Source organism: Notamacropus eugenii, chromosome 3 (genome assembly GCF_028372415.1).
Source record: "Notamacropus eugenii isolate mMacEug1 chromosome 3, mMacEug1.pri_v2, whole genome shotgun sequence".
NCBI lineage: Eukaryota > Metazoa > Chordata > Mammalia > Diprotodontia > Macropodidae > Notamacropus > Notamacropus eugenii.
Window position 1 is genome coordinate 459,448,145 of NC_092874.1, and position 26,675 is coordinate 459,474,819.

Here is a 26,675-nt window from a genome sequence, read left to right on the forward strand (position 1 = left end):
ACCTTGGGAGGCAAGGACCACTCCATCCCAGAATTCCTGATTCAGGAGAGGAAAGCCAGGCTTAGGCTGACATGTAATCAAGATAATGGGACAACAGACTTCAGACAGGGAAGATCCCAGAGTCAGTAGGTCCGGAAAGGATAAACAAACTCTCAAGAATGAGATTATTTGGCACAAATGCCAACCATGCCACTAAGGAAGAAAAGGAATTGTCTAAAGTTTCACCTTTAGCAGGCTGCTTAGCACAGAGTAGGTACTTCATCAATTCTTATTGACTTAACTAAAGAAACCCAAATAGATGTACCAATCTAGATTTTTAAAACCTTAATGATATGTAATGATAGTGATCCAGCTTAGTCCAAGGGCAAAATTAAGAAACTTCACCTTCCTCTTTCCTTTGTAAACTTCAGATCTGGAGTTGTGTAATCCTGGGTGGGAGTTCAGGACTCGGTTTTGTGGTAGGTGCTTTGAATAAACTTTCTTTCCCCTTCTCTGTTTTCTTTTCTTTTTTTTTTTTTTTAAATCTTTGTTGCAATGAATGGTTTACTCATCAGGGGTGGGAGAAGGGATCTACTCAGAAACAAGGGTGAAATAAAGACACAAATTATCAATAAAAATAAAAGACAGAGACAAAACCTGAGTTTTCATTCCTAAATTTCCAAGTTAGGAAATCCCTTCTACTAATACAGGTAGGATGTTCTCTGCAATTTAGAGTCCTGACGGATTGCTCAGAACAATGAGAGTATAAGTGATTTGACCTGCTCAAATAGACAGTATGAGTCAGAAAAAGGACTTGAAAATGCGAGAGAGTAATATTGGAGACTTGCAAAATCATGATTTTTTTTAAGGGAAAGGAGTGAAATTTTAACATGACTGGTGAGTCAATTTCTGGCAAAATTCGAGAATGTATCATGAGAGGAATGGTTTGGAAGGATTTAGAATGGAAAGCAGTGATGGATAAGAGCCAGTGTAGTTTTGTTTTTTTTTTTTTTAATCAAGTATAGGTCATTCTCAACTATCCTAATGTTCTTTTTTGAAATGGTTGTTTGACAAGGGTAAGACATCCTATACCTGGATTTCATCAGAGCATTAGATAAAATCTCTCATTACTCTTGTGGACAAGATGGGGAGGTGTGGGTTAGACAATAGCACAGTTAAGCAAAAGCAGAGTTGATTGGGTGACTGGACCCAAAGAGAAGTCATTAATGGATTCAAAGGAGGCAGGTTTGCAGAGGCATGGCACAGAGATCTGTGCTCAGCACTGGGACTATAACATTTTTAGAAATGTTCTGGATGGAGGAAAAGATAGCACCCATCAAATTCTCAGATGACACAAAACTAGGATGGACAGCTAGCATGTTGAATGGCAAAACCAAATTGCAAATTCCACAAAGAATTTTATAAATTAGGATACAAGAGGTAGTATGGCATAGGGGATGGAATGCTTGCCCCAGAGCCAAGATTTCTGGGTTCAAGTTTTCTACAGGACCATAAGCAAATTATTTAACCTCTCAATGCTATGAACAACTTAGACTATCTGTGACAGACAAGATTCTATTCCCTGTTGGTAGAAGGAGTTTTAAACACACATACATACACACACACACAATATTATATTATGCATACAGGGTCTCCCAAAAGTCTCAGTACAGTTTTAAGCTTTAATAGGGGATATAATACAAATGCATATACCTAGATATATACACATGTGTATATAATATATGCATATATGTATACATACATATAATATATGTACATGTATGTATATAAATGTGTGCATATATGTATACATACACATTTCAAAGACGGTATAAATAACAACCAAGAAAGAAAAGCAGGGGTTTCTAAAAGGTTTGTTTTCCTTTAAAAATAGCTTTAGACAAGTAAATCTTCGTGGCCATACAGCCTATGTGTTGCTGGCCCCCAGGCACAGGCAGAGTGCCTGGCTTTTTGCTCACTTGGGAGAGGGCCGTCACTAGGCTTTGAAGGACTCTGTCAGGAGTCTGGCTCTCAGCTCCTTGGTCATACAACTCCTCCTGGGGTCAACAAAGCCAGACCTGGTGCTGTCCCAGGGCCAGCAAGTGGGTTTGGAGCTCCCAGGGTGGCTGACTTGGCTTCTGACTTCTGCCAAGGAAGAAGTAGGGGAGGAGAAAGCAATGCCTCCAGCTGCCCAGGACTCCTTGGGGGTGAAAGTCATCTCTCTACAGCCTTACACTCTCAGGAGGTTCTGGTAAAACAGAAACAACTGCCTGGTGGAAGGGGGTTGGGAAACACAATCAGAATCTCTAGATCTCTTCTTAGGGGTGACTAAAGGAGCTGGTGAGAGGGAGTGGCTTCCCAACCTGCTTTGTGTCATTGAGCTGGTGAAGTCTACAGAGCCCTTCTCAGGAGAATATTTGGAAATGCAGAAAGTAAAACACATAGAATCCCAACAGTATCCAATTATACTGAAATGCAGTTAACAAAATATTTTTTTAAAAAGGTCATGGACCCGAGGCTAAGAACCACTTCAACTGAGAAGGTTTCCCATGTCACCCCAGCTCACCTCCTCCTACAGAAAACCATAGATCACTGAGCCCCGAGAGAATCCTTAGTTATCACTTAGTCTGGGACTCCTGTCACAGATAATAATCCATCCCTATGTGCGCCTTGAGAGACAGCAGAATGAAGAGACAAAAGATACAGCCTGGAGTCTGTAAGACCAGCATTTAAGTCCAGCTTAGGAGACACTCTAGCTATATGCATATGCACATGCATACACATATACAGATGCATGTGCATGTAGTCATGTACTATGTGTGCATGTGCAGGTATATATGCATGTAAGCCTATGTATTACATGTGAGTGTGCACATGTATATGTATGCATGTGTGCATCTGCATGCACGTGTGTGTGCATGTGTATGTGTGGGCTCATAAACGAAGACCTGAGTTCAAGTACTGCCTCTGATACATACAGGCTGCATGACCCTAGGAAAGTCATTTAACCCCTCAATACTTTGAGCAACTCTAAGACTATGAGTTGAAAAAGAAGGGGCTGATCTAGTTTGGTATAAGAACTCTCCTCATCAAGAGTTCTTTAGATTAATTAAATCATAGGAACTGTAAGAAACATGGTATGGGAGGAGGAGACAGAGACAAAGAGATAGAGAGACAAGAGACACAGAGACAGAGTGAGTGGGAGGTAGGGAGAGAGGAGAGAAGATGATGATGATGATGATGATGATGATGATGATGATGATGATGATGATGATGATGATGATGGAGGAGGAGGAGAAAGAGGAGGAGAGAAGGAAGAGAAGGAGGAGGAGGAGAAGGAGAAGAAGGAGAAGAAGAAAGAGGAGGAGGAGAAGAAGAAGGAAGACAAGGAGAAGAAGAAAAAGAAAAGAAGGAAAAGGAGGAAGAAGAAGAGAGAGAATTCAGTAAGGTGCAGATGTGAATGGGTAGAGAGAGTCTTCTCACATTGGGCTCCCTATACCAATGGCAGCAGAGAGCAGGACCAGAAGATCTACATCTTAGATAGTGGAAATGAACAATGCATTAACCTCATAAACTGAACAGGAGAAAGAGAATCAGGCTGGGATGCTCTGGGGGAAATTGCAAAATTCTTTAAAAACAACAGCAACAACTTCTCTTGCAAAAGGCCCATCTTTGACTATCAATATTCCACCAATAGGGTTTTATGACCTCTGTGTTAGGAATGTCACCTTGGAGGATGGGTTGGAGAAGGCAGAACAAGAGGCAGGGAGACCAGCCAGCATACTGCTCTCACGGTGCAGGCGATGAGGCCTTGGGCATCAAGGAGTTCAAACCCGGGGTACTCACATTGTGGAGCAAAGTGCTTGAAAGCAAAGAAAACTTCATTTGGGGCTCACAACCAGCCTGGGCATTTTCTTGGTCTTGCTTTTTTCAGAGAAGGCAAGTCAAGTGTCCAAGGTCCCACAACGAGTGTGTAATAAGATCATGTATCAGGAGCTGGAAGGAAGCTCGGAGACCCTCAAGTCCAGCCCCTTCATTTTACATATGGGGGAACCGAGGCCCAGAGAGAGGAAGTGATTTACTCATTGGTAATAAATTCCCATCACTCTCATTTTATAAATGAAGAGACTTCGGTTCAGAGAGGTTGTCACTCTCCCAAGGTCACACATGAAACAAAGAACTTTCTTCTACTCTGTATAAATCATATTATCTATTTATGTTTTTCTTCCCCATTGGTATTTAAACTTGTTGAAGGTTAGGGGACTCTGCAAAATTTTGTTTGCCTTTCTTTGAACTCCCATCACTTAGCACAGTGCCTGCCCCATAATAAACACTTCATAAATACTTGTTGTTTGATTAAATGATCATTAAATTAAATGAAGGCTTCAAACCAGTGTCAGACTCCAAGTTCAGCATGTTATCCATTATATCATGCTGCCCCTCAGACAGATAAAAATATAGCTCCAGGGGGGAACGTGTATTTTCCATTTCAAATTTAATCAAGGTAGATTTCTCAGATTTGGACATTTCTGTGGAAAAAAAAGGAGGAGGGAGGAAAAGAGAGAGTGAGAGAAAGGTCAGAACAAAGTCATGGACAAAGGATATCCCAGTTTCTTCTTGGCGGATAGATGAAGAACAAGAAGAGACCCTTTGGCACCATGTTTCTCAGCTGAAGGATTAATCCTTCCATAATCCCTAGTTGTAAACTCTTTTAAGTGGAAATGAATTAGAAAGTTTTGAAAGGATCTATTCACATTTGCAGCTGTTGCTAAGAGATTAGGGGGAAAAAATGGTGAAAAGCCCTCAAATTCAAACCTCTCTATCCATATAGAAAGGCTTCCAGTGCCTGGTCACTGGACTTCTATGATCACTTACCACATTCTTCCTTGACCTCTCAAAATGTCTCCAAGATTTCTTACTGCAAGTCTACAGACAGTAACGCTAAATTACCAACAGCACTCTCAGTTGTAACTTTAGATTCACTGTTTCTTCTCATTCAGTCATAAGTCAACAGGAATAGTTTTCCTGCCCTTGTGTGTGAAATCATTACATTCTTACAAATGTTTTCAGTTCAAAGATTTGAGGATCTGATTAATAAGGGATCGTGTAGGTGCCCTGGTTGTATTCTCAACTATCTCGTAAGTAAGGTGGCAAGTTCCAAGACAAATACATCAATTGTCATGGCATCACCTTCCTCATGTCCTCTTTGAGAATGAAGGACAATCATCAATTGGCAAGCATTTATTAAGTGCCTACTGTGTGCCAAGCACTGTAATAAATGCTGGAGATAGAAAGAAAGAAAGAAAAAAAGAAATAAGGAAGGAAGAGGGAGGGAGCGGAGAGATAGACAGACAGAGAGAGAGAGAGACAGAGAGGAAACCTGCCTCCAAAGTAGCTTACATTATATCAAGATAACTTTCTGATATGCCTTTCAGTTCAAAATACAGAATTTTTGGAATTACAGGAATGTTTCCAATCAATCAGTAAACATTTTTCAAGTACCTATTATGTCCCAGGCTATGGCTGTTGTGTTTGTCCTTCATTGCCGAAGAAGGTCATGCCTTATATAATGCAAATTTGTCCCTCTCCACCCACTTCGCTTAGCCAAATGATGACATGACTTGCACATGACTATTTTGAGTGAGGGTGGGCTGTGCAGGTCACTAGCCTCACTTCTCCTCCAGAGCCATCTGAATCCAGTGACCAGATATTCATCAGGATGCAATGGGAGACATTGGCCCCTTGAGGCCAAGGTCTATTCAGGAACTCACTTAGGGTGAGGTAACAACCAATCAGTGAATAGGCTTGTTTAAGAAGTAGCCAGGAGATGGCCCCTTTGATGAGGCAAAGAAAAATAAGGATATCAGGCTGGGAGAGATACAGCAATAGCTGCTCTTAAGCCAGGAGGGTCCAGAAGAGAGCTCTTAGTCAGGGGCCTGGTGTCTTACAATGCATGAGCTTCAGAGTGCTGTAGGTTTATGGTTCTGAGGAAGAGAAGGGAAGTGAAGAGAAGGGAGGGGAGGGGAGAGGAGGGAAGGGTCCCCATTCAGGTAGCTGCATCTACTCACAGGTTGTTATGTTCATCCTTCATTGCAGAAGACTATGCTATCCAAGAAATGATGACATGACTTGAAATTGACTTTTTTTTGAGTGAGGAAGGGCTATACCAGGCACTGAACCGGCAATTTAATATACCACTGTCCCTGCCATCAGAGAGCTACACTGGCCTCTTTCAATCTATACTTTTTCTTGGATCCCACCCCCTCCAGGTCATTTTCCTCAATGAAAATGAACGTTTTTCCACTTTCTCCTTGTAAAAAGTGGAGGTGCCCATGTCCCGGCCCCTGGTTCTAATCTAGACTTTTTCCTGTACGTTTCTGATCCTCCAATGGCAGACAAAGGATGCTGTGATACCTATCTCCACCAAGGCAATTGTTTCCAGAGCTTTTAATTTCCTCCTGCTTTTCTTATACCATTACACTTGACCAAATAGCCTAAAGGGACAACCATAGTGAGCTGGAACAATGGACTGAGGAAAGGATCTTTTCAAATGTTGGTAGATTCCTGACAAATAGAGAGTGAAAACTATTCTTCAATTAGTCAATCAACAAGCATTTGCTAAGCTTCTCCATAGGCCAGAAATAGCTCCAAGCACTGGGGATGCGAAGACAAAAATGAAACAGTCTCTGCTCTCATGGCAGGCAGAAGTCAAACTTCATCAACAATCAAAGTTGCTCTTCTTTTTCATGATTCGTTATGACCAACAGACAAAACTGAAAAGATTTAAAAAATTGAAAATTCCCCAAAAATTTTTAAAAGAGAAGGAGGTAAGAAAGAAGGAATAGTTAATTCCCAAGTGATGGACAATACTTTGTACTCATGCAAAAAAAATTTGTTATACTGCTCAATTTAATAATCAAATTATTTAAAATATGATAATAACCTTAAATTGCAAGATCCAGTCTGCAAATATCCCCCAAAATCCTCAATTTTGTTGTTGAGTCATTTCAGTCATGTCCGACTGTTTGTGACCCCATTTGGGCTTTCTTGGCAAAGATACTGGAGTGGTTTGCCATTTCCTTCTTCAGGTTATTTCTACAGATGAAGAACTGAGGAGAATAGGGTTAAGAACTCATCCAGGGTCACACAGCTGGAAAGTGTCTGAGACCTGGATTTGAACTCAAAAAGATGAGTCTTCCTGATTCCAGATCTGGCACTCTATATACTAGGCTGGATTTGAGCTAAGTTCTTGTTGACTTCAGGTCTACCACCCCATCAACTGCATCACCATTTTGCCCATCCTTTTTTCCTCAATCTATCTCTAAACCTGTCTAAGCCTATCTCTAAGGGACTATCTGAAAATTCTTGTGGTTAAAAAAAATCAAAATGTTGGCTCTTATGAACTCAGTTGTTTTTTATTTTTTAAGTCTGATAACTATTTCAATATAATGGGTTTTCTGCGCAATCCTACGTATTTTATTTTCTGCCTTTAAGGATATTATTCTAAGAAAGGCTCAGTAAGTTTTGCCACACTGCCAAAGGGGCCCAGGATTCAAAAAAGGTTGAGTTGCTGCTCTAGAATAAGACAGAAACATTTTCTTCTGTGTCCTGGTCACATGCTGTTCTCACCTAAGCCATTGGACTTAGGTCTCTAGAGTACCTTCAATCACACAAGAAAATATATCATTTCTAAGCCATCAAGTAAAGTTTACAGACAGTTCTCATTTTACATAAAGTCACATTATTCAAATTCCCCTTTATGTAAAGAATTCTGAATGATAATGTTGTTTGCTATTGATAGATAAATGAGGAGGGGAAGAGGCACTTTCAAACATCTCTCAATACCATCATAAAAAAGTTGCACAGCCAACCATCAGTGATTGCACTGGGTGCAGTGGGTAGGAAAGCAGTATCATACTGCACACATGTTAATTTTATTGTACAGTACTGTACATAGTTGATCATTAGCTTTACCCTTCATTTCATAATTCTATTATCCTGGTAAAGTATTTAATATGTCTGCATTCTAGTATGTTTTATGACATACATGAAGATGTTATTTTGTATATGCCTTTGTTATATAGGCTAAGCGAAGTGGGTGGAGAGGGACAAATTTGCATTATATAAAAATTGCTTGTATCAAACTTAAAAACACTAAATCAAAATCTTTGTCATAAAGACAAAGAAAATCTCTCAGAAGAACTAATAGTAGGAAGTCTTTTCAAATCCATTTAATAGGTTTCATTCATCTTTCAGAAAAGAAAACTTCTAGGTTCAATCTCCAAGCTTCCCTTACGTCTCTGATTTCTACAGCTAAATATGGCTAAGACTCACAGACCAGCTGTGCCCCACTCTGATTCAAAAATAGGAGCTCCCTATACATCAGGTGAAATAATACTTGTTAAATGCTTAGTACAATGCTTGCTACATAGTAGGTACCTATTTAGAGTTTATTCAATTCCACTCCTAGAGCTTCTAGAATAAAATGTAAAATCCTCAGTCTAGCAAAGAGTCTAGCCTGGCCTCCACAGTTTGGCTCCCACTTAATTTTCTGACCTTATTTCCCATCATTCCCATTTATTCTCCATTCTTGTCCAACTGGCCTGCTTGCACCTCTCCATATACCCCACTTCATCCTTGGCCTGATACTAGTCATTCCCTGTGTCTGGAAATCATTTCCACCTCTTTGAATCCCCAGCTTCTTTCAGAGTTGATCTCAGGTATCACCTCAGAACAAAGCCTTTCTTTTCCTCCCCTCCTTTCCTATTTTCAGTGCTTTCTCATTCCTGAAACCTCAGTTTCCTCTACTGTAAAATGGATATTATAACATCCACCTCCCAGAGTTGGAGTGAGGATCAAATGAGATCATATAAGTAAAGCATTTCAAACAGTGCCTGGCATACAGTAGGAGTTTAATAAATGCTTATTCTCTTCCCCCCTCCTCCTTCCTCTTCATATATATTTGTGCTTATTTATCCTATATGTACCAAATAGAATCTAAGTTCCCTGAGGGCAGGCACTACTTAATTCTTGTCTTTACATTTGTTGATGTTGCTGAATTTCATAGGTTGGAAGGGACCTCAGGGAGCCATCTATTCCAATCCCCTCAGGGCAATAAATGGAAGCCCCGAGGGTCCCACAGGTGCTAAGCACCAGGGTCAAGGTTTGAATCCACACCTTTGGATTCTAGCACCAGTGTTCTTTCCAAGAATTTAAATTATTCTCCATGAGCTCATGTTTCTGTTGAATAGTTTCCGTCCCTCACCCTCCTGCCTGCTACAGAACCCCATTCACCTGTTTCCAATCAATGCCTTTCCTTCAACTTCACCCAGATCTGCCCACAAGAAGAGGAATGTGTGAGCTCAGGCGAGCCGAGAGCTGTCATGTCTGCATCAGGAATGCCATGTAGACATGTGTTCAGATGACTTAGGGAATACCATGAGAGCACATGGGTAACATGTGTGAGCCTGACAGTTCCGCCCTACCCCTAGATGCTTAGAAAATCCCAGCTTGGGTCATTAAGGCAGAAGAGGCATTGCTATCCTGTTAGTAAAAAAGATGCAGCTTTCCTTTATTCTCCAGATTAGCTTAATCAGCACTTGAGGAAGCCAAAGAGATTTTAGGTGAGGTAATCATGCCCTCCCACTTACTATTTATTTTGGAAATATGGGGGGGGGGGGCAATGTGGATGGGCATCTTCTCTGAAACTTCTAGCCAACCTTGTCAAACCTTCATTCAGATCCCAACTTTTAATCACACTTCCTCTTCCCCTATCTGTTATGGACCAAGAAGCCACAATAAACAAGTCCATTTTTAATGTTGGAAAAAAATGAGAAAGATGACCTTTTCCTAACTTTTATTTTTGGATGACTATCCACCGGATTTAACATCCTTTTGAAAGATCTGGAAAAACATTAAACTTCACTTTAATGAAATCTGCAGATGATGCTGTACTGGGAAAGGCTGCCTGTTCAGTTGAGGATAACAGGGTGAAACAACTGCCTCCAATAATATATTGGGTGGGATGTGAACACAGTTGAGAAGGACCCATCCAGGAACCGCCTCCTGCTTTTTGTAAAGGAGAAATTTGAAAAAGAGAAAGGAAAATCTCCAGAGCAGATACAGTTTGCTTAACAGACAGGCAAAACTCAAGAATTTGTCATTTCAGTGTGGAAAGAAAGTGGACAGTCAATTAGGAGTGTGGAACATCGGAGAAGAGCAGAGCTATTTTCAGATCTCAAGGCAGAGAGAGGCATTGTATCTCAGAACACACAGCCTTTTCTTCCAAGATTTTAATAAGACTGCACCTGGTATGGGATGTTCAGTTCTGGAACAGTGGTGGAAAGATGTTTTTAAATGTATTTTATGAGTTGGGTGGGTGTCTTTCTTTTTTTATTATTAAGAAACAAATTGCAGCCAACTTTATTTTTCAGGAACTTCCATCAATATAACTGGTTACTGTTAATACTTATTTGTTTTTCTCCTTTGCTATTTAGTATAATCTTCATACCTCCTCTGACCTGATGCTCACGTAGGCAAGACTATTGAGAATGGCCACTCGTATGATTCAGTTCTGAAAAAAAAAAAAAAAAAAGCTGTTGGATGTCTAGTTTATCCAAGGAACTATGCTAGGTAGGCCCTCGGTGATTTTGAGATAAATAAATACATTTCCTGCCTTCAAGAACTTTATAGACTAGTGGAAAGACAAAACATAGACACAAAGAGCTATGATTAAAAAAGTAGAAAGCAGAAATATGATACACTCAAAGGAGCACTCAATTTGGAGTCAGAAAACCTGATTTCGAGTCTGCTGCCTGGGGACCAGACGTTTTGAGTCAAATGACTTGACCAGCTTCATCAGATCATAATAGAATTGGTTAGAAGGGACCCTGGAGATCCTTTATCTAATCCAGTCCCCTTAGTTTTCAGAACTGTGATCCTATAGAGGTAAATACTTGCCCAAATCATAGTCTATAATGAGAGTTAGAAGGGACCTTAGACCATGTAGTCAAGAAATGTACCCATAGGCCAGACTGAATTAAAATGTGATTGGAAAATGCTTACAAAATAATTAAAAACTATAACATAGATAATGTTAATTTGTGGTTTTCTAAGTCAATATTCAGATGTGGTTTCAATATGAGTTTGACAACACGGATCGAATCCCAAATCCTCATTTTACAGATGAGGAAACTGAGGCCCAAAGAATAGTGACCTACCCAAGATCACATATAAAAAATAGCAGAGTCAGGGTTTGAATTTGGGTCCTACTCTCTGGGTGACCTTTGTCTCTTGTCACAGGACTCCAGAGTCCTCTCATGTGGGGAAGGGAGATTTGAACTAGATGTCCCGAAAGTCCCTTATGGCTCCAAATTTCTGTTCCTACTTGATTTGTCAAATGAAGGCCCAGTGGACCTCTCTGGATCTTTCCCTTTCCAGTTCCAAGCCATTCCGTTACATCAGACTGCCGCCTCTGTCCGCTGGAGCTGCTGCAAGGCGGCAGATAACACTGACTTTCCGAGCACCTGCCTTATCCGAATTGATAGTTAAGAACTTAATTCTCTAATTAATTTGAGGATCACCGAGAGATTCTTTTCTTCCATCTGGTGTTCGGAGAGTGCCGGCTTCTCAATACCCCTCATTGTCTCTCCCTAAGAGCAGCGGATTGAATCGAACCCTCTCTCTGCCCTCAGAACATCTCCCCCACTGGCCCTAATTAAATCAGGAGAGGAGGATTACGGTACATATCAGCAAAGCCTTTGGAGGCTGCTCAAGCACCGCTGGGGCAGCGTCCTTGGGAAGAGGCTCCATTGCTCAGGAGTTTGCCTCCGTTATCAAGGAAGCAACGATGACGAGAGAGAGACCCTTGTGGAGATTGATGGGGAGTTAGAAAAATGATCCTTAATCCAGTTATTCCTTGGCGCCAGCAGCCAGAACACAATCTCTGGCTGGCAGGAGAATGGGGAATCCCAGGCTCAAGGAGCTCGCCGGGGTTTTCCCACTATTGAGAGTTATAAGGTGTCTTGGGGGCAAACCCAGTGTTTCAGGAAACAAATGTTGGACAGTCCTAAGAGTGAAGAAAAGAAGGGGGCAGGACTGATCAGAGGTCAGAGGAACAGAAACTTGGAGCTGAAAGGGTCATGGAAACCAAGCCCTCATTTTTATAGATTAGGACACTGAGATCGGAGAGGTTAAGTGACCTATAACAGCAGTAGCTGTCATTAGAGTTCTTCAAATATTCAAATAATTAAATAAATATCATCTCATTGGATCTTCCCACTCCTAGGAGGTGGTAATAATAACATTTGTAACAATAATATATAGCTAGGGTTTCTATAATGCCTTAAGGTTTTTGAGGAATTTTACAAATGTCTCACAACAACCCGGGGAGGTAATAATCCGAGTAATGATAATAATAGCTAACTTTTATTAGTTTTTTCTATTGCTACCCTCAGTGCATGACATACAGTACTTACTAAATGCCTTTCAGTCATTCCTCAAGTGTGACTACCGAACCCAAACTCCTTTCCCTGGCCACCATTCCCCTAAAAGGTGGTAGACTCTTTGAGAGCAGATAAGATCATAGATATCGAACAGGTAGAGATCAAACTCTCTCTCTTTTTCTATGTGTATTCCCAGTGCTTAACCCAGCACTGGCACATAACAAATGCTTGGTAAATAATTATTCATTCAATTTATGCATGAGCCCACATCTTTTTGACTCAAAGTCTGGTATTCTATCCAACCTCAAATATAAAGTGAGAGAGTTAGATGAGATGATCTATAAAATCCCTTCTGGTTCTATCTAAATCTATACTCCTATGATAATAGCAATTTTAAGGATTACCTAATATTCTCTCCACAAAAGCCCTGTCAGGTAGCTTGCCCAAATATTGTGGAACCTACTTTAATAACAGCATTTTTATAGTGCTTTAAGATTCGTGAAGGACTTTTCATTTATTTATGCTGTCATGTGATCCTCACTACAAGGTTATTGGCCCCATTTCACAGATGAGGAAACAGGTTCTAAGAAATGAAATCACATAACAGAAAGGGCTGACACTGGGATGATGGGAGAGGGTTCACCTCTAGGGAACTCCTCTCTCCCATTCTCCCCCTTACCCTCCAAAAAAGCGTTATAGGATATAGATTGATGTCATATGTATCCATATATATTCAATTAGAAGTGAGTTGGAAAATGGGATTCCTTCCCCTCAGGCAATGGGGGGGGGGGGAAGAATGGATTTTACCATGTATCTAGAGAGCAGGAAAAGAGAAACCACAGCAAAGGATTGAAATAATGGGAAAGCTGGGACTTGATTGTATTTCTGACCTGTCAGTACTGCCAGTTGAGGACTATTGTTGGCCTAGGGCTAGAGCAACCCAAGCACACTGACTCTTTTGTTGTAGCGTGTGCATGTCCCAGTGAAGAGTCAGAACGAAAGCCTTCCACCATTCTTTGTCTGTTTTGGATCTAGGTGCCCTAACTCTGAGGGCTGCCTAGAAAGAGGCAGGCTCTCCCAATGCCCTCCCTCACCACTCTCCCCCACCCCAGGCTGATCACCCAATCCCACCCAGAAATAATAATAACAACAACACTCTTGCTCTGGGATGCCAAGTACTGGCTGAGTGGCATTTTTTGCATGAAGTCCAGAACAGAGAGAAAGGATAAAAAGTTTGTGTTATGGTGCTGTTGGCTTGCATTAGGCAGAAGAAGCATTTGCAACATCCAATACTATTCACCTTCTCACTGGATCATAGATTTAGAGGTTTAAGGGATGTCAATAGGCATGTAATCCAATCATTCTTTTTTTACATATGAGGAAACTGAGATTTAGAAAGAGGAAATGACGTCTTTAGATTCATGTAGAACATGGCAGAAATGGGAATTGAACTGAGGTCACAGAGCAATCTGTACCATGCTATCCCTCTATTACCATGAATGGCCCCTGAACTCAAGCTCACCTTCCAGAATGAAAGAGTCTGGGTAACCTCTACTCTTCCTTTCTATCTTTTAAAAGACAATGAGGAGGTCTCTAAATGACTGACTGACCACCACAATTGTAGGGCTACTTCTGTTTGCATAAAGATTCCTTTGGCTGAGGTTCACACCTGCTAGACTGTAGTCAGGATGATCTGGGTTTGCCCCTCAGCAAGTCATTTAACCCTGTTGGCCTCAGTTTCCTCATCTGTAAAAGGAGCTGGAGAAAGAAATTTCAAACCGCTGCAGTATCTCTGCCAAGAAAACACCAAATTGGGTCATGAAGAGTCAGACTTGACTGAAAACAACCAAAGGACCTGAAGCCAGGTCAAAGAAGGATAAAGAATGCTGGCTTTTCAGTCAAATCCCACTTCTGACACCCATGATCTTGGGCAAATCATTCCAACCCCTGGGCCTCAGTTTCCTCATCTATAAAACGGGACATTAGACCAGATGGTCTCTCTCTTTGATTCCAAGGCTCACCTTCCATTATAATTCCATAATGTTACTTATCCCTACCATGATCCCAAAGGACTCCAATGAACCAGAGGGTAATCTTGAAGAACTTTACCCCTGATGGGCCATGGGTGTTTTCATTCTTTTCCAGACTTTTTCATTTTTATTCTGTTGAGTCAGGAATGAAGAGAAGTACAGTTCTTTATTAGCACAAAAAAAAATATGAAAACTTGGCTCTGAGCATGATAAGCTTAGCCTGGTACCAGTGACTGCACTGGGGGGTGGTGGGGGGGGGGGGGGAAGATCCTCCCATGCTTTGAGTTTTCACATCATTATCATTACTGTTGATAAGAAAGTACTTTTCTTTCCAAATAAAGAAAGTTCCTTGCGTCATTTCTATTATTTTTTAGAAGAATCCCTAAGGCTAGATTGCTTTAGCAGAGGGTGATGGAGTCAGTCACAGTTTATTGAAGAAAACAAAAAAAAGCTTTAAAATATGACTTTTGGCAGGGAGGTTCCATGTTCCCAACATGGGTGTTATCTTTGATTCTTTTCCATAGTTGCCTCGGTACTAGGAGGTTAAGTCACTTACCCAGGGTCACACAGCCAGTATGTCCCTCACCCTTACTCTGTCTATGATTCTTCCTCCTCCCTCACCTCTTAGAGTCAATCAATGATCAAGTCTGGTGGACTGCACCTCCACCATCACCCCTGTATCTGTCCTCTCTTTCTTATTTTCTTTGCTACCACTCTAATCAAAGCCCTCATGACCACCTACTTAACACTATTACAATAGCTTCCTAATGGATCTTCCTGATTATTCTCTCTCACCCTCCCAATCTATCTATAACACCTCTGCTAAATATCTTCCTCATGTTTCAATCTGGTAATTAATGAACCTACTCAAAATCCTACAATGGCTCCTGATTGATTAGTGAATCAAATTAATAATTATAATTGATATTTATACGGTGCTTTGAGATTGACATTATTATTATCATCCCCATTTTTAGATGACCAGTGAGGTCCCTTCCCACTCTAGATTCATGATTCAAAGCTGCTTAACCTCTCTCTATGAACCTTATCTTCCTCATCCATAAGAGGAGATTTTTCAAATTCCACATCAGTATCTCCTTTTGGAAACCATCATTAGTCACTCCCTTTTTGTTGAGTAGATTTGGTAGGAAGAGGGAAGGTCATTGTCAGCATTGCTATTGTCTCCCACCCCACATCCCCCATCCCTGTCCTACCAAGAATCAAGCTCCTCTCTGAGCTTATGCCGTACAAGGTACAGGCCACCGGACATTTGGTAGCTTATAGCCAAAGATACACATAGGAATGCTATGGGTGGCTCAGTATAAGAACAAAGATAAGACAAATGGTTTTTCCATCTCCAAACAATAAGACTTCTCATCTTCCTCATATTCTCACTTCACAGAGGTGACGACAAAGGGATGGTAAGAGAGGTATAGTAAAAAATCAAAGGCCTGGATATCAAATCTCGACATTGCCACTAATTCATGATGGGACCTCAAACAATCTTCCTCATCACTCTTGGCCTCAATTGCTTTTGTCAGTAATAATAACTGACATTTTAAAGATGCTTTAAAGTGTTCAAAGTACTTTGAGTTTCAAGAAGTGAGGTAAATACTGTGGGTTCTGTCATTCCCACTTTACAGACAAGTAAACTGAGCCTTAGAGGAATGAACTGATTTCCCATGATCGCACTATTAGCAAGAATCAGAGGAAGAATTGAAACCTGGGTCTTCCCGACTCTAAGTCCATCATTCTATATACTATCCAATATTATTCTCTAAAATGGTAAGGCAGGTGGAAATTTTAATTGCTAAAATTTTACTCTAAAATGAGCCTAGCTGATATAAAAAATCATATATAAAATTAAGGGTTTGGATATAGAGATCACCAAGGCCCATCTCAGCTCTAAGAGTATGAATCTGCAAGTCTCACCAATGTTAACATCCTAATTCAGTTCAAAATCTATTTACCGCTACATACAAGACACTGTGTCAGGCACTGCAGAGGACATGAAGATGAATCAGACAGAACAATATTTTCCCTGAGCTCACAGGTTCTAAGGCAACATGAAAAGAACTACAGCAGAAGTCCAACTCTGCCCATGAGGATTTGGGGGTGAACTGAGAACACATTCTGTTTGGAGCAACCAGAAAAGATCTTTAAGGAGGCAATATTTGGCATGGACTTTGAAGGATATGAATAGGTAGAAATTGGAGGGACTATATTCTAGGCATGAGAGAAGTAAAAAAAAACTGGAGGGAGGAATGCATGGGGCATATCGAAATAACACTAGCTCACCCAGTGCACGGAAATTATGTAGAAAAAAAAAATAGTGAGAGGGAAGGGTTATGAAGATAGATTGGATCCAGAAGTCTCAAAAGAATTAGAATATAATTCATTAGGCACCAGGGAGCCATTGAAAGTTTTGGAGCTTGGGAATGATGTAATTAGAGTTGACCTTTCAGAAGATTCATTTGACATCAGTGAAGAGAGTAGGAAGACACCGAAAGAGGGGCCCCCAAGTCCATGTCTCCTGGCAAGCCACATCAGGGCTGGGGTTCATCTCCCCATAGGTCATTATTTTCTTTGCCAAGAAGCACTATAGTGAATATGAAGTGAACACCTTGTGTATCAACTGTAGACCCAGGAGCTCAAGCCTTCTTAAATTCATAATATGGCTGACCTCCAGAGCAGCCACGTCTGTCTTAGGATCATTGTTTAGCTATGCTAAAGGAAAGAAGGACAAAACAATAAAAGCAACTGAGGTTCAGAGATTCAATCTCAGGATCCTTCAGGGAGGATGTGTTTAAACTGCCACATGCTCACATCCACCTTGTGCCTGGCGTAGGGGAAAGAAAGGTACCAGACGCTCTCCTTTCAACGAGAGACTCGGATGGTGCTGAGGTGACTAGCAGACAAGAACAGAAAAGAAAGTGAATAGGTGAAAGTGAAACTTTTTAAAGATTCACTGAGTTAGAGACTCAATGGAATTGCTTTGTCATTGCAACCTATTCAAGTCCTTTGGCCCTGAGCTGTTTCCCTGGGAGCGGACAGGGTTCTGGCTAGCCATCCTTGCTCCAACTCAGCTCCTACAACATAAGAAGGTGCTTTGCTTTTTATACTGGGAGTCAATTTCTTTCCATATGGACTAGCATGGCTTCCTTTCTACAGAAAAAAGAAAAAAATCAACCTTCCATTTTCTTTCTATTTTTTTTTTTTTTTTGAGAACTTCAATGTTGATTTGTGTTTCAAACACCAGCTAGCTCCTTGTCAGTTAATATTACATCTCTTCTAGTGAACATCACGTTCTCATGAGCCTGGGCTCTCTCTGGCTGCTTCAGGCATGGAGAGTTTGTCTGGCTTTTGAGGGTTTTTATCTGTCTTCAACAGTTTATGGATAAACAAAGATATAACGGAGAGAGAGCACTCCTCATGCCTGACTTTATTCACTGTGCTTTCAGCAAAGGAAGCTTTGCTGGAAATATGAAAAATCAATAAAAATTCATCATCAAAAAAATAATAAAAGTAATCCAAAGAACCCAGACAGAGGTCAGGTTGAGTAGGATTTAAATTCTTCAAATCTTGAGAATTAATTTGGTAACTCCTGGTATAGTAATGTGACTCAAATATTTATTAACTCTGTGACCCTGGGCAAGTTATGCCAAGCCTCAGTTTCTTCCTCTGTAAAACAAACAAATAGAAGCATGATTATATTGTTCACACTGCCTGCTTCATGGGGTTCTTCTGGAGATCTAACAAAGTCATAGATTTAGAGCTACCATCCAACCCAATTATGTTTTAAAGAATGAAACTGAGGCGAAGAGGTAGTATGATTTATCTAAGGCTACTCCTGTCAAAAGTGCAATTCATTCAATAAATACATGAATACATGGCACGCTCGCTAGGTTCTTAACAACAAAAATAAAACAGCCCCTGCCTGCCATGAGCTTACATTCTTCTGATAATGGCTTATTGCATCCAAGGTTCACAAAACAGTACCTATTATCATTTTGTCACTGTCAGTCTTTGGCCACGTATACCTTATAGTAATTGTCAATTACAACCTGGTATTTGGATCCCTATTAATTACCCAAAACCATATCATGTCATTTTTCCTATAGGATGTGCTCTAAAAGAAGAGGCAGTTGCCAACAATGATACCTCTCAGAAGCCATTTCTTTTGGTACCCACAAATGTGTAGGTGTTAAAAGGGGTAGAAGGTGAATAAAACTATAGCTAAAATGAGGTGAATGGGGCTTTGCTTCAGGGTGCTAACTTCCAGGAGCATGGTTCCTTTCTGAAGGGATCTCAGTCTTCCCCCAGCTCCATGGTGATGCTACAAAGGTGTTGCCTTTCTCCTCTTTCCCCCTCCCCACTATTATCTGATGCTTCTTAGGAAAAGCCTGGCATGACCACCTGCCTGGAAGGCCCTGGCCTCCCCACCAACCCTAATTCAGAGTCCTAGCAGCCAGGACTCTTGGTACAACTCAAACTACTCCCATTCTCATTTCTTCATCTGTTCTATTTCCTTTGACCCCAATCATGTAAATACTGTCATATAAATTCTTCAATATTCATCTAGAACTCCTATCAACAAACATTAAAGGAACACATACTATGCACTTAGCATTGTGCCCAATGTTATCAGTTTATAATTTCACATTGTCAGAACTTGAAAAAACCCATGAAAAAAAACCATGGAGTTCAGAATCTCCAGTTGCTGGTCTATTAGAAACATTTGCCAGTTAACAAAATGGTACTTCTAAGAGGTTCTAATTTCTTAAAATCTATATACTTCAAAACAAAATAAAGCAAAACAGAAGATTCCTCCTTCTCCCTTCATTTACACATAAATTTCATCCTTTTTCTGTCTCCCATCTTCTGTTCTGTCTCCCATAAACCACAAAGGACTGGTAGAGTTTAAAAAATCAACTGAAGTTTTGTTTGGTTTGGGAATCATTGACTTAGCCTACTCTTTCATACTAAGACCTAGAGAATTCACCTGATTTCCCAAGGCCACACAGCTAATGAATGTGCAAGGGGGTGAAGTAGATGGAGTGCAAGGTCTTGAGTCAGGAAGATCTGAGTTTGAATCCTGCCTCAGACACTTACAAACTGAGGGACCCTAGGCAAATTGCTTAACCTCTGTTTGCCTCAGTATTCTCATCTGTAAAAATGGAATAATAATAGCACTTACCTCCCAGGGTTGTTGGAATCAAGAGATAATAATTGTAAAGTGCTTGGCACGTAGTAGGGCAGCTAGGTAGTGCAATGCAATTGGCCTGGAGTCAGGAAGACCTGCATTCGAATCTGGCCTCAAACACTTACTAGGCAAGTCAAATTAATGCTTTTTGCCTCAGTTTCTTCATCTGTAAAATGAGCTGGAGAAGGAAATGACAAACCACAAACCCTCCAGTATCTCTGACAAGGAAACCCCAAATAGGGTCACAAAGAGTCAGAGTCACAGAGTGACTAAAAACTATTGAACAACGGCAGACAGTAAGCACTGTAGCTACTACCATTATCATTAGTGCCCAAGAAAGCCCAGAACACACATTTCTTGATTCCCATGCCAAGGGCTCTTTGTAGTACCCTAAGCATTCTACTTGCTGCCAAGGAATGATTCTCTTATGGAGTGTGGAGCTTGCCTCTGAAAGAAAAATCATTAACTGATCTTGAGCCAAGTGTTGTGTTAGGAGGGCAGATACATGGCTGTGTCCTTCATGGCTTCCGTTTTCCCTTGCTCCAAATTCTGGCCTCACATATAGAAGAATAAAAACTTGCTAAATTTATTTAAAATCATTCTGCCACTTATTAGGCAAATACACCCTCCAGTTCTGCCACTAGAAGTTATAAGTCAGTCCTTTAGGACAAATCTGAATTTGCTAAATGAACACTGGACTGCTGAGATTGTCAAGGACACTACCATTGCCTGAAGCCTAAATAAAGACATTCTCCAGCAGTCTGGATGTCAGGGAGATCTTGGCACTATCAGACCACCCTTTTACCCACCCTCTAACCAATGCTTAATAGGTTGAGAAGGGTTGGTTTATCTGGAGGGTAGGTTTTTTAAATTATTTTAATTTTTGATTAATTTTTTAAAATTACTTTTAATTACTGACAACTAACTAGTCTGACAAATTTGGCCTATTTTCCATTCTTGTCAATAACTCAGTTGTGTGGTACTGGGTAAAGAACACTTGATTTTCAGCCAAAGGACCTGGGTTAGGAATCTAAGCAAGGTCACTTACTACCAGTGTGACGTTGGTAGGTTTGGCTTTTCTATGGCTCAGGCTCCTCATCTGTCAAAGAGACTGAATTACTTGACTTCAAAAGTCCCTTTGACATCTAAGTCTATGCTCCTAGCTGAGGGGAAGCTCCTGGAAGGCAGGCACTCTCACTTTTGTGTCTGTATCCCCAGGACCTAGCACAAAGCAGGTGCTTAATAAATGCTTGTTGATTGACCCTGTGACCCCATGATCTATAGTAGAGAGATTCCATTCTAGAGAGGGAGTGTGGTATAATGGTTAGTGGGTTGGATTTGGAGTTAGGAAGACTGAGGTTCAGATCTGGCCTCTGACACCAACAATCAAGGAATTGTCATTTTCCTTCTCTAAGTCCAACATGACTCTTTAAAGCTTGCCAAAGGCTTCATAAACACCTATCTTCCATAGTGACCCCAAGGTCAGTCTTGCAGGTTCTTATAATCCTGATCGTACAGATGGGCAAAGAAGACTCTAGGAGAGTCACTGAGCTAAGAAGAGCCCGAAGCTGGATTCAAACACAGTTCTTCGTGAGTTCAAATCCAGCCGTCTCTCCCCTACACCATGCTGCCTCTCCAATGAGTCACTGCCTGTGGAACACTATAGGAATGTGTGTTGTGGGTAATTACTATTATTATCATCATCCTTACTTTCCTGGTCAATAAAAATGCCCAGAGATAAATTGCATTGACAGCTTCCTACCAAGGGCAAAGAAAAGGCACATTGTCAGCATTTCAGATACTTAATAAATGATAATTCCCTTGCAGAGGGGGGAATTTTCCGTAAAAATGTTATAAGAAGATAAACAGTGTATACCCCATGGGCCAGCTAAGGAAAATAGAGAAGTCTCAGTGGATTCACAAAACAATGTAGACTCTGTGTCACAATAGGACTCATCTTTCGGTCCCCTAGAAATGGCAAGAGATAAAACAATACGGGATCCCACACAGCTTTGCTGGCAGGGATCCGGCCTCCCTATTTATCCTATAGGCTGCCCAGTGACAATAGGGCTTTTGTGCTGACACCTGCTTTGAGGAGGAAGAGCCCAGGACAGGATGTCAGGGGGTTTACATGAGGAAAAGCAGCACAAACTGCTCAGTCCCTCTTCCAACAGTACATCCCGTTTCATAATATGCCTTCCAGAAAAAGAGAGAGAAAGGATGGGAACAGGAGGCAGCAAGGTAGAGTGGGATGTGCTGGCCTTGGGAAAGTCACTTTAGTGTCTTACTCTGAATGGAAGGGTGGGGTCAAATGAATCAATCAACCCCCCCCCCCCACACACACACACACAGTCAAGATGCTGTGCCCTCTTAGCTTAATCAGGTGACAACACTTCTCAATTAAAAGTGGTAATAATAATAGCTAGTATTTACATGGCATTTTAAAGTTTGCAAAGCACTTACAAATAACTCACTTCGTCCTTGCAATAACTCCGGGAAGCAGGTGCTATTATTAACTCCATTTTACAGAGGAAGAAGCTGAGGCAGGCAGAAGTTAAATGACTTGCCCAGGGTCATACATCATAAGGGTCTGAGGCAGGATTTGAACTCAGGTTTTCCTGACTTTAAGTCTTATCCTCTGTCCAGTGTGACACTTACCTGCCCAAGTGAAGCAATTATGTGCTTTAAACAAAGAGCATAAAAACTTAACGATCAGTTTAGATATTCCTGAAAGCCAATGGATAAAGTAGAGGAATGTCATGCAGGAAGTGTGTTGGCATTGGTTGAAAATATTTGCTCATGGCCTGTGGATTTTGTATTAAATAGCAGACCAGTTCAGATCCTAGGGCTTAGAGTGTGTAGCAGTGAGAAAGATTCACATGAGGGGCAGCAAGAGGTTCTCAACCTCCTTCCATCTCCACCTTGACCAGAAGGTGACCATATGAATTTCAAAGATTTCTGAGGATCTGAGAACTAGTTTCTAGGGAGTAGCTAGTTGGTACAGTGGACAGAGCACTGGTCCTGGAGTCAGGAAGTTTCATCTTCCTGAGCCCAAATCTGGCCTCAGACACTGACTAGCTGTGTAACCCTGAGCAAGTCATTTTTGCCTCAGTTTCCTCATTTATAAAATGAGCTGGAGAAGGAAATGGCAAACCATTCCAGTATCTCTGCCAAGAAAACCCCAAACGAAGTCACAAAGAGTCAGACACAACTGAAACGACTAAGTGACAAAATCAGATTTCTAGCCGCATTTCTGAAACAGCCGTTGGCATTGTTTATACCTGATGCAACAATGGACTGCACTTGATAAGGAAAGGCATATACAAGATTCTATAATGAACCCAGCAGCATTATACCTAAGGGGACCAACTTTAAGGACTTTAGCTAAAGAATATGTAGGAGCTATGAGTTACCATCTATGGTTTTCCCTTTCTTTTTAAGCTTAACCCAGTACCTGGCACCTAGTAAATGCTTAATAAATTTTTTGTCAACTGATATACTCCTGATTTCTTAGAATTCAGCAGTAAATAAATTTTTTAACATAATTATATTCTTGAAGTTCAAAAAAATTTTAATTTGAGTTCATTGGGATGAGAAAACCTGATCTGCATCTCAGAAGAACTGAAATATCATCAGGACCTGATATGAAGGCTTTTAATTTGAATCTTCCTGTTTCATCCTAGCCACGCCCCCCCCGCACCACCACCCCCCATATCATCTAAACAATATCTGAAAGAACTCAGTCCCTTCCTCAAGGAGCTCCCATCCTACTGGGGAGAAGCAATGTGTTCATACATAAAGGATATTGACAAGTGAAGTGGTATTCCAGAGTCTGATTTCTCTCTCCACATCTGTCCTTCACACAGCTGCCAAATTGATAGTCCCAAAGCTCGGTTCTAACTATATCCTTCCCTTACTTAATAAGCTTCAGCGGCTCCCTATTATCTCAGATAAAATGCAATCCCCTCTAATTTGCATTTAAAGTCCTTCCCAATATGATTCCGGACCCCTTTCTTCCCCAGGCTAATGATATGTTATATCCTCTTCCTTCACTCTACATACCAAACAAATAGGAGTAGTTATTATTCTCTACACATGATACCTCCCATCTCCATATTTTTGCTTAGTATACATTCCATTTTCCTGTAATCTTCACATCCCCCTCTCAGCATGCCAACCTCTCTTTCAAGGCTTCCACAAAGCCTTCCTTCCTACAAGCGATGTTTCCTATTCTGAATTTGTTTTTTATACATTTTCTGTTTATTCATCTGTGAATACTCTGGTTTCCGTCTCAGTAGAATGTGCATTCTTGAAGGGTACAATGTTGTTTTTTTCTTTTGTATTCCTAGCCCAGACCCTGCCTACTAAATACTTGTTGGACTTAATTGAATTATCATAGGCTCATAAATTAAGGACTGAAAAGGACTTTCATTCTTTCACTCCAAAAACAGCCTTCTTTCTGCAGTATTACTCTGCCTCCTTGAACTGGACCGAATTCCGGTTTTGCCAACATACACAGCAGAACACAATTCTCATTAGACTAGTTCACTAGCACCTAAGAACATCAGGAACTCTTTTGTGGTGAAGAGTTCCACAGTATGTGCGGCTTCAATGAACTGATTGAGGCGTCAGAGGCTGAGCCCTTGGGCAGTGATTAGCCCATGGTGTGTTCTCTCTCAAGGGATGGCCCCATGCCACATTTAGCATCGACACTCAGCGTTCAATGGAGAACAGCAGCTGAGTTTAAGGCCTATGGTGTCCTGGAGTTGAAAAGGGACCAGCAAAAAACAAAACACAAAAAACAAAAGGGTTTTCTGGGGTGAAGGAAGAAGGATTTCACCCCCTTTGGGGTTTGCTATTGACTAGTCTAGCACACTGACTTCTTGTTACACACACGTGTGCATGCACACATGTGTAAACACATAGTTATAGTTCTGGCTCTAGAAAATGGAAGCTGAAATGGTGAAGTGCATGTCAAATCAGGTCACTGAACTGGCAGGGCACAGCTGTCACTATTGTGGGAAGCCCAGTTGCCTCATCTTGCTGGCTCTCCCCAAGGTAAGAAAAAAAAGATTCAATCGCTACACTTGGTGGCCTCAGCCAACTTTGCCTCAAATTCCCTTCTGGGCAGCAGTGAAACCAATCGATTTGTAGCTTGGCAGGCCCAGATGCCCACAAAGAATAGGACAAACAAGCAGATGACTGTAGATCCTTCTGGGACATCTGGAGTGGCATATGGAGCAGTGGAAATGGAACTTATAAATTCTGGAGTCAGAGGACCTGAGTTCAAATTCTGGCTCTTCCATTTGTGTTAGTAAACTCTTAAGAAATGTTTGTCAACTGACTACCTGTTAAGCCTTCCTCAGTTTCCTCCAGTGTAAAATGAAAAGGCTGGGCTAGGTATCTTCTAGCAGATTACAGTCCTGCCCTACGGTGTTGGTTTCATTTTGTCCCATTCTATTTGGAGCTTTTGTGTTAGTAGCCTGAGGAGAACAAATTGAAAAGGATGTGATTTTATAAATCGATAAATAAATCAAACACATAGACACCTTTGTGTCTGAAGGAGGGGGGAAGGAGAAGCGTTCTAGACCTAGGATTTCATTGGGGGAGGAGTTCTCCCTGCATGGGAGCTCCCTCCCCCAGGTCAGCCTTCGATCCAATGGCTCCATGATGACTCATACATGTACACAGAACCACAGAAGCACAAGGGCTGGACTGTGATTTCATTGCTATTGGGAGCTCCCAGGTGAGAGGATATTCTCTCTGTCACTGCAGGTCAGCAAATTCTTCACACTTTCAGTCTAAGAACACCAAGAGGTTAAGCAACTTACCTAGGGTCACACAGCCAGTAGATGTTAGAGGTGAGATGTGAATCCAGATCTTTCTGCTCTCAAGACCTGTTCTCTATACCCACATATGGATACATATATTCTTCAATATTCATATATAAATATAATAAAATCATGTACAATTTTAGACATATATGCATGTATCAATATCTGTCACTATGTCAATGGTCCTTGTTATATGTTAAAAAAAACAACTCCCTGTCTTGTGGTCATCCTCCCTCATTTAAACCTGCACTAATGGACAGTGAAGAGGGCACTGAACTTGGAGTTAAAAGACCTGGGTTCAAATCTCAGCTCAGATTCTATTACCTTAGGAAATATACTCAAACCTCATGGAGCCTCAATTTCCTCATCTGTTAAATGAGATACATGGCATCCTAGATCTAGAACTGAGATATACCATAACTGAATCCACTTATTTTACAGTTGAGGAAACAGACCCAGGGAAGTTAGTGACTTTCCCAAGACCACATGGATAGTGAGTGTCTGAATCCCTGAGCTCTGACTCCAGGATCAGTCCTCTAAAGTTCTCTACATCTCTAAAGTTACGACCCTCTAGAAAGCCTCGTGAGCCATGGTCTCTACTGATTTTTTCCCCTCCAAATATTATTAACAACAATAGGGACTTTAGGGACTTCTCTGGACCCAGCCAAGCAATGTTTATAACCACACAGCCATCTGTCACTCTCCCAAGGACATCTCCTTTTTAAACAAAAAAACCAGTTTCCATGCTGGCCATGTCCAAGGGTAATCAGTGCACTGGCAGGTTGGCTGCCTGGTGGTCCTGGTCCTCATGGGGCATTCTCTTTTTCCGACTACGGCTCATAAGAACCAAGGGAAAGCAGTTGTAGTGTAATACTCCTTGAACAGGAGATGCTCTGGTTTGGGTTTTGCAAATAGAATGGAAGGGAGACACAATTTGGAGTCAGAGAACCTGGGTTTGAATTGTATAGACATTGGGGCTATACCTGTGATTTCATTTGTACTGAGAACTCCCAGGTAAAGAAATTCCCTCTGCCAGTGCATGTCATCAGCTTCTCTACAACTTAAGAGTCCCAGAGAGTTGCCAAAGGAACAGAGAGTTTAAGTAACTCATTCAGGGTCACACAGTATGTGTCAGAGGTGGCTCTGCCATTTACCAGTTGAGCGATCTTGTATAAATCAATCCACC

At 41.1% G+C, this 26,675-nt stretch overlaps 1 long non-coding RNA gene across 21 annotated transcripts in view; it reads right to left on the reverse strand.

Annotated features, from left to right (window-relative positions):
• Positions 1 to 26,675, reverse strand: part of LOC140497613 (uncharacterized) — a 414,232-nt gene that overhangs the window by 272,238 nt on the left and 115,319 nt on the right. For 18 of the 21 annotated variants that reach the window (XR_011964788.1, XR_011964787.1, XR_011964786.1 and 15 more), the window contains one exon: positions 10,490 to 10,552. The exons of the other annotated variants lie outside the window; for them this stretch is intronic. This is a non-coding gene — a long non-coding RNA (uncharacterized lncRNA). The remainder of the gene's footprint in view (positions 1 to 10,489; positions 10,553 to 26,675) is intronic. 21 annotated transcript variants of the gene reach the window in all.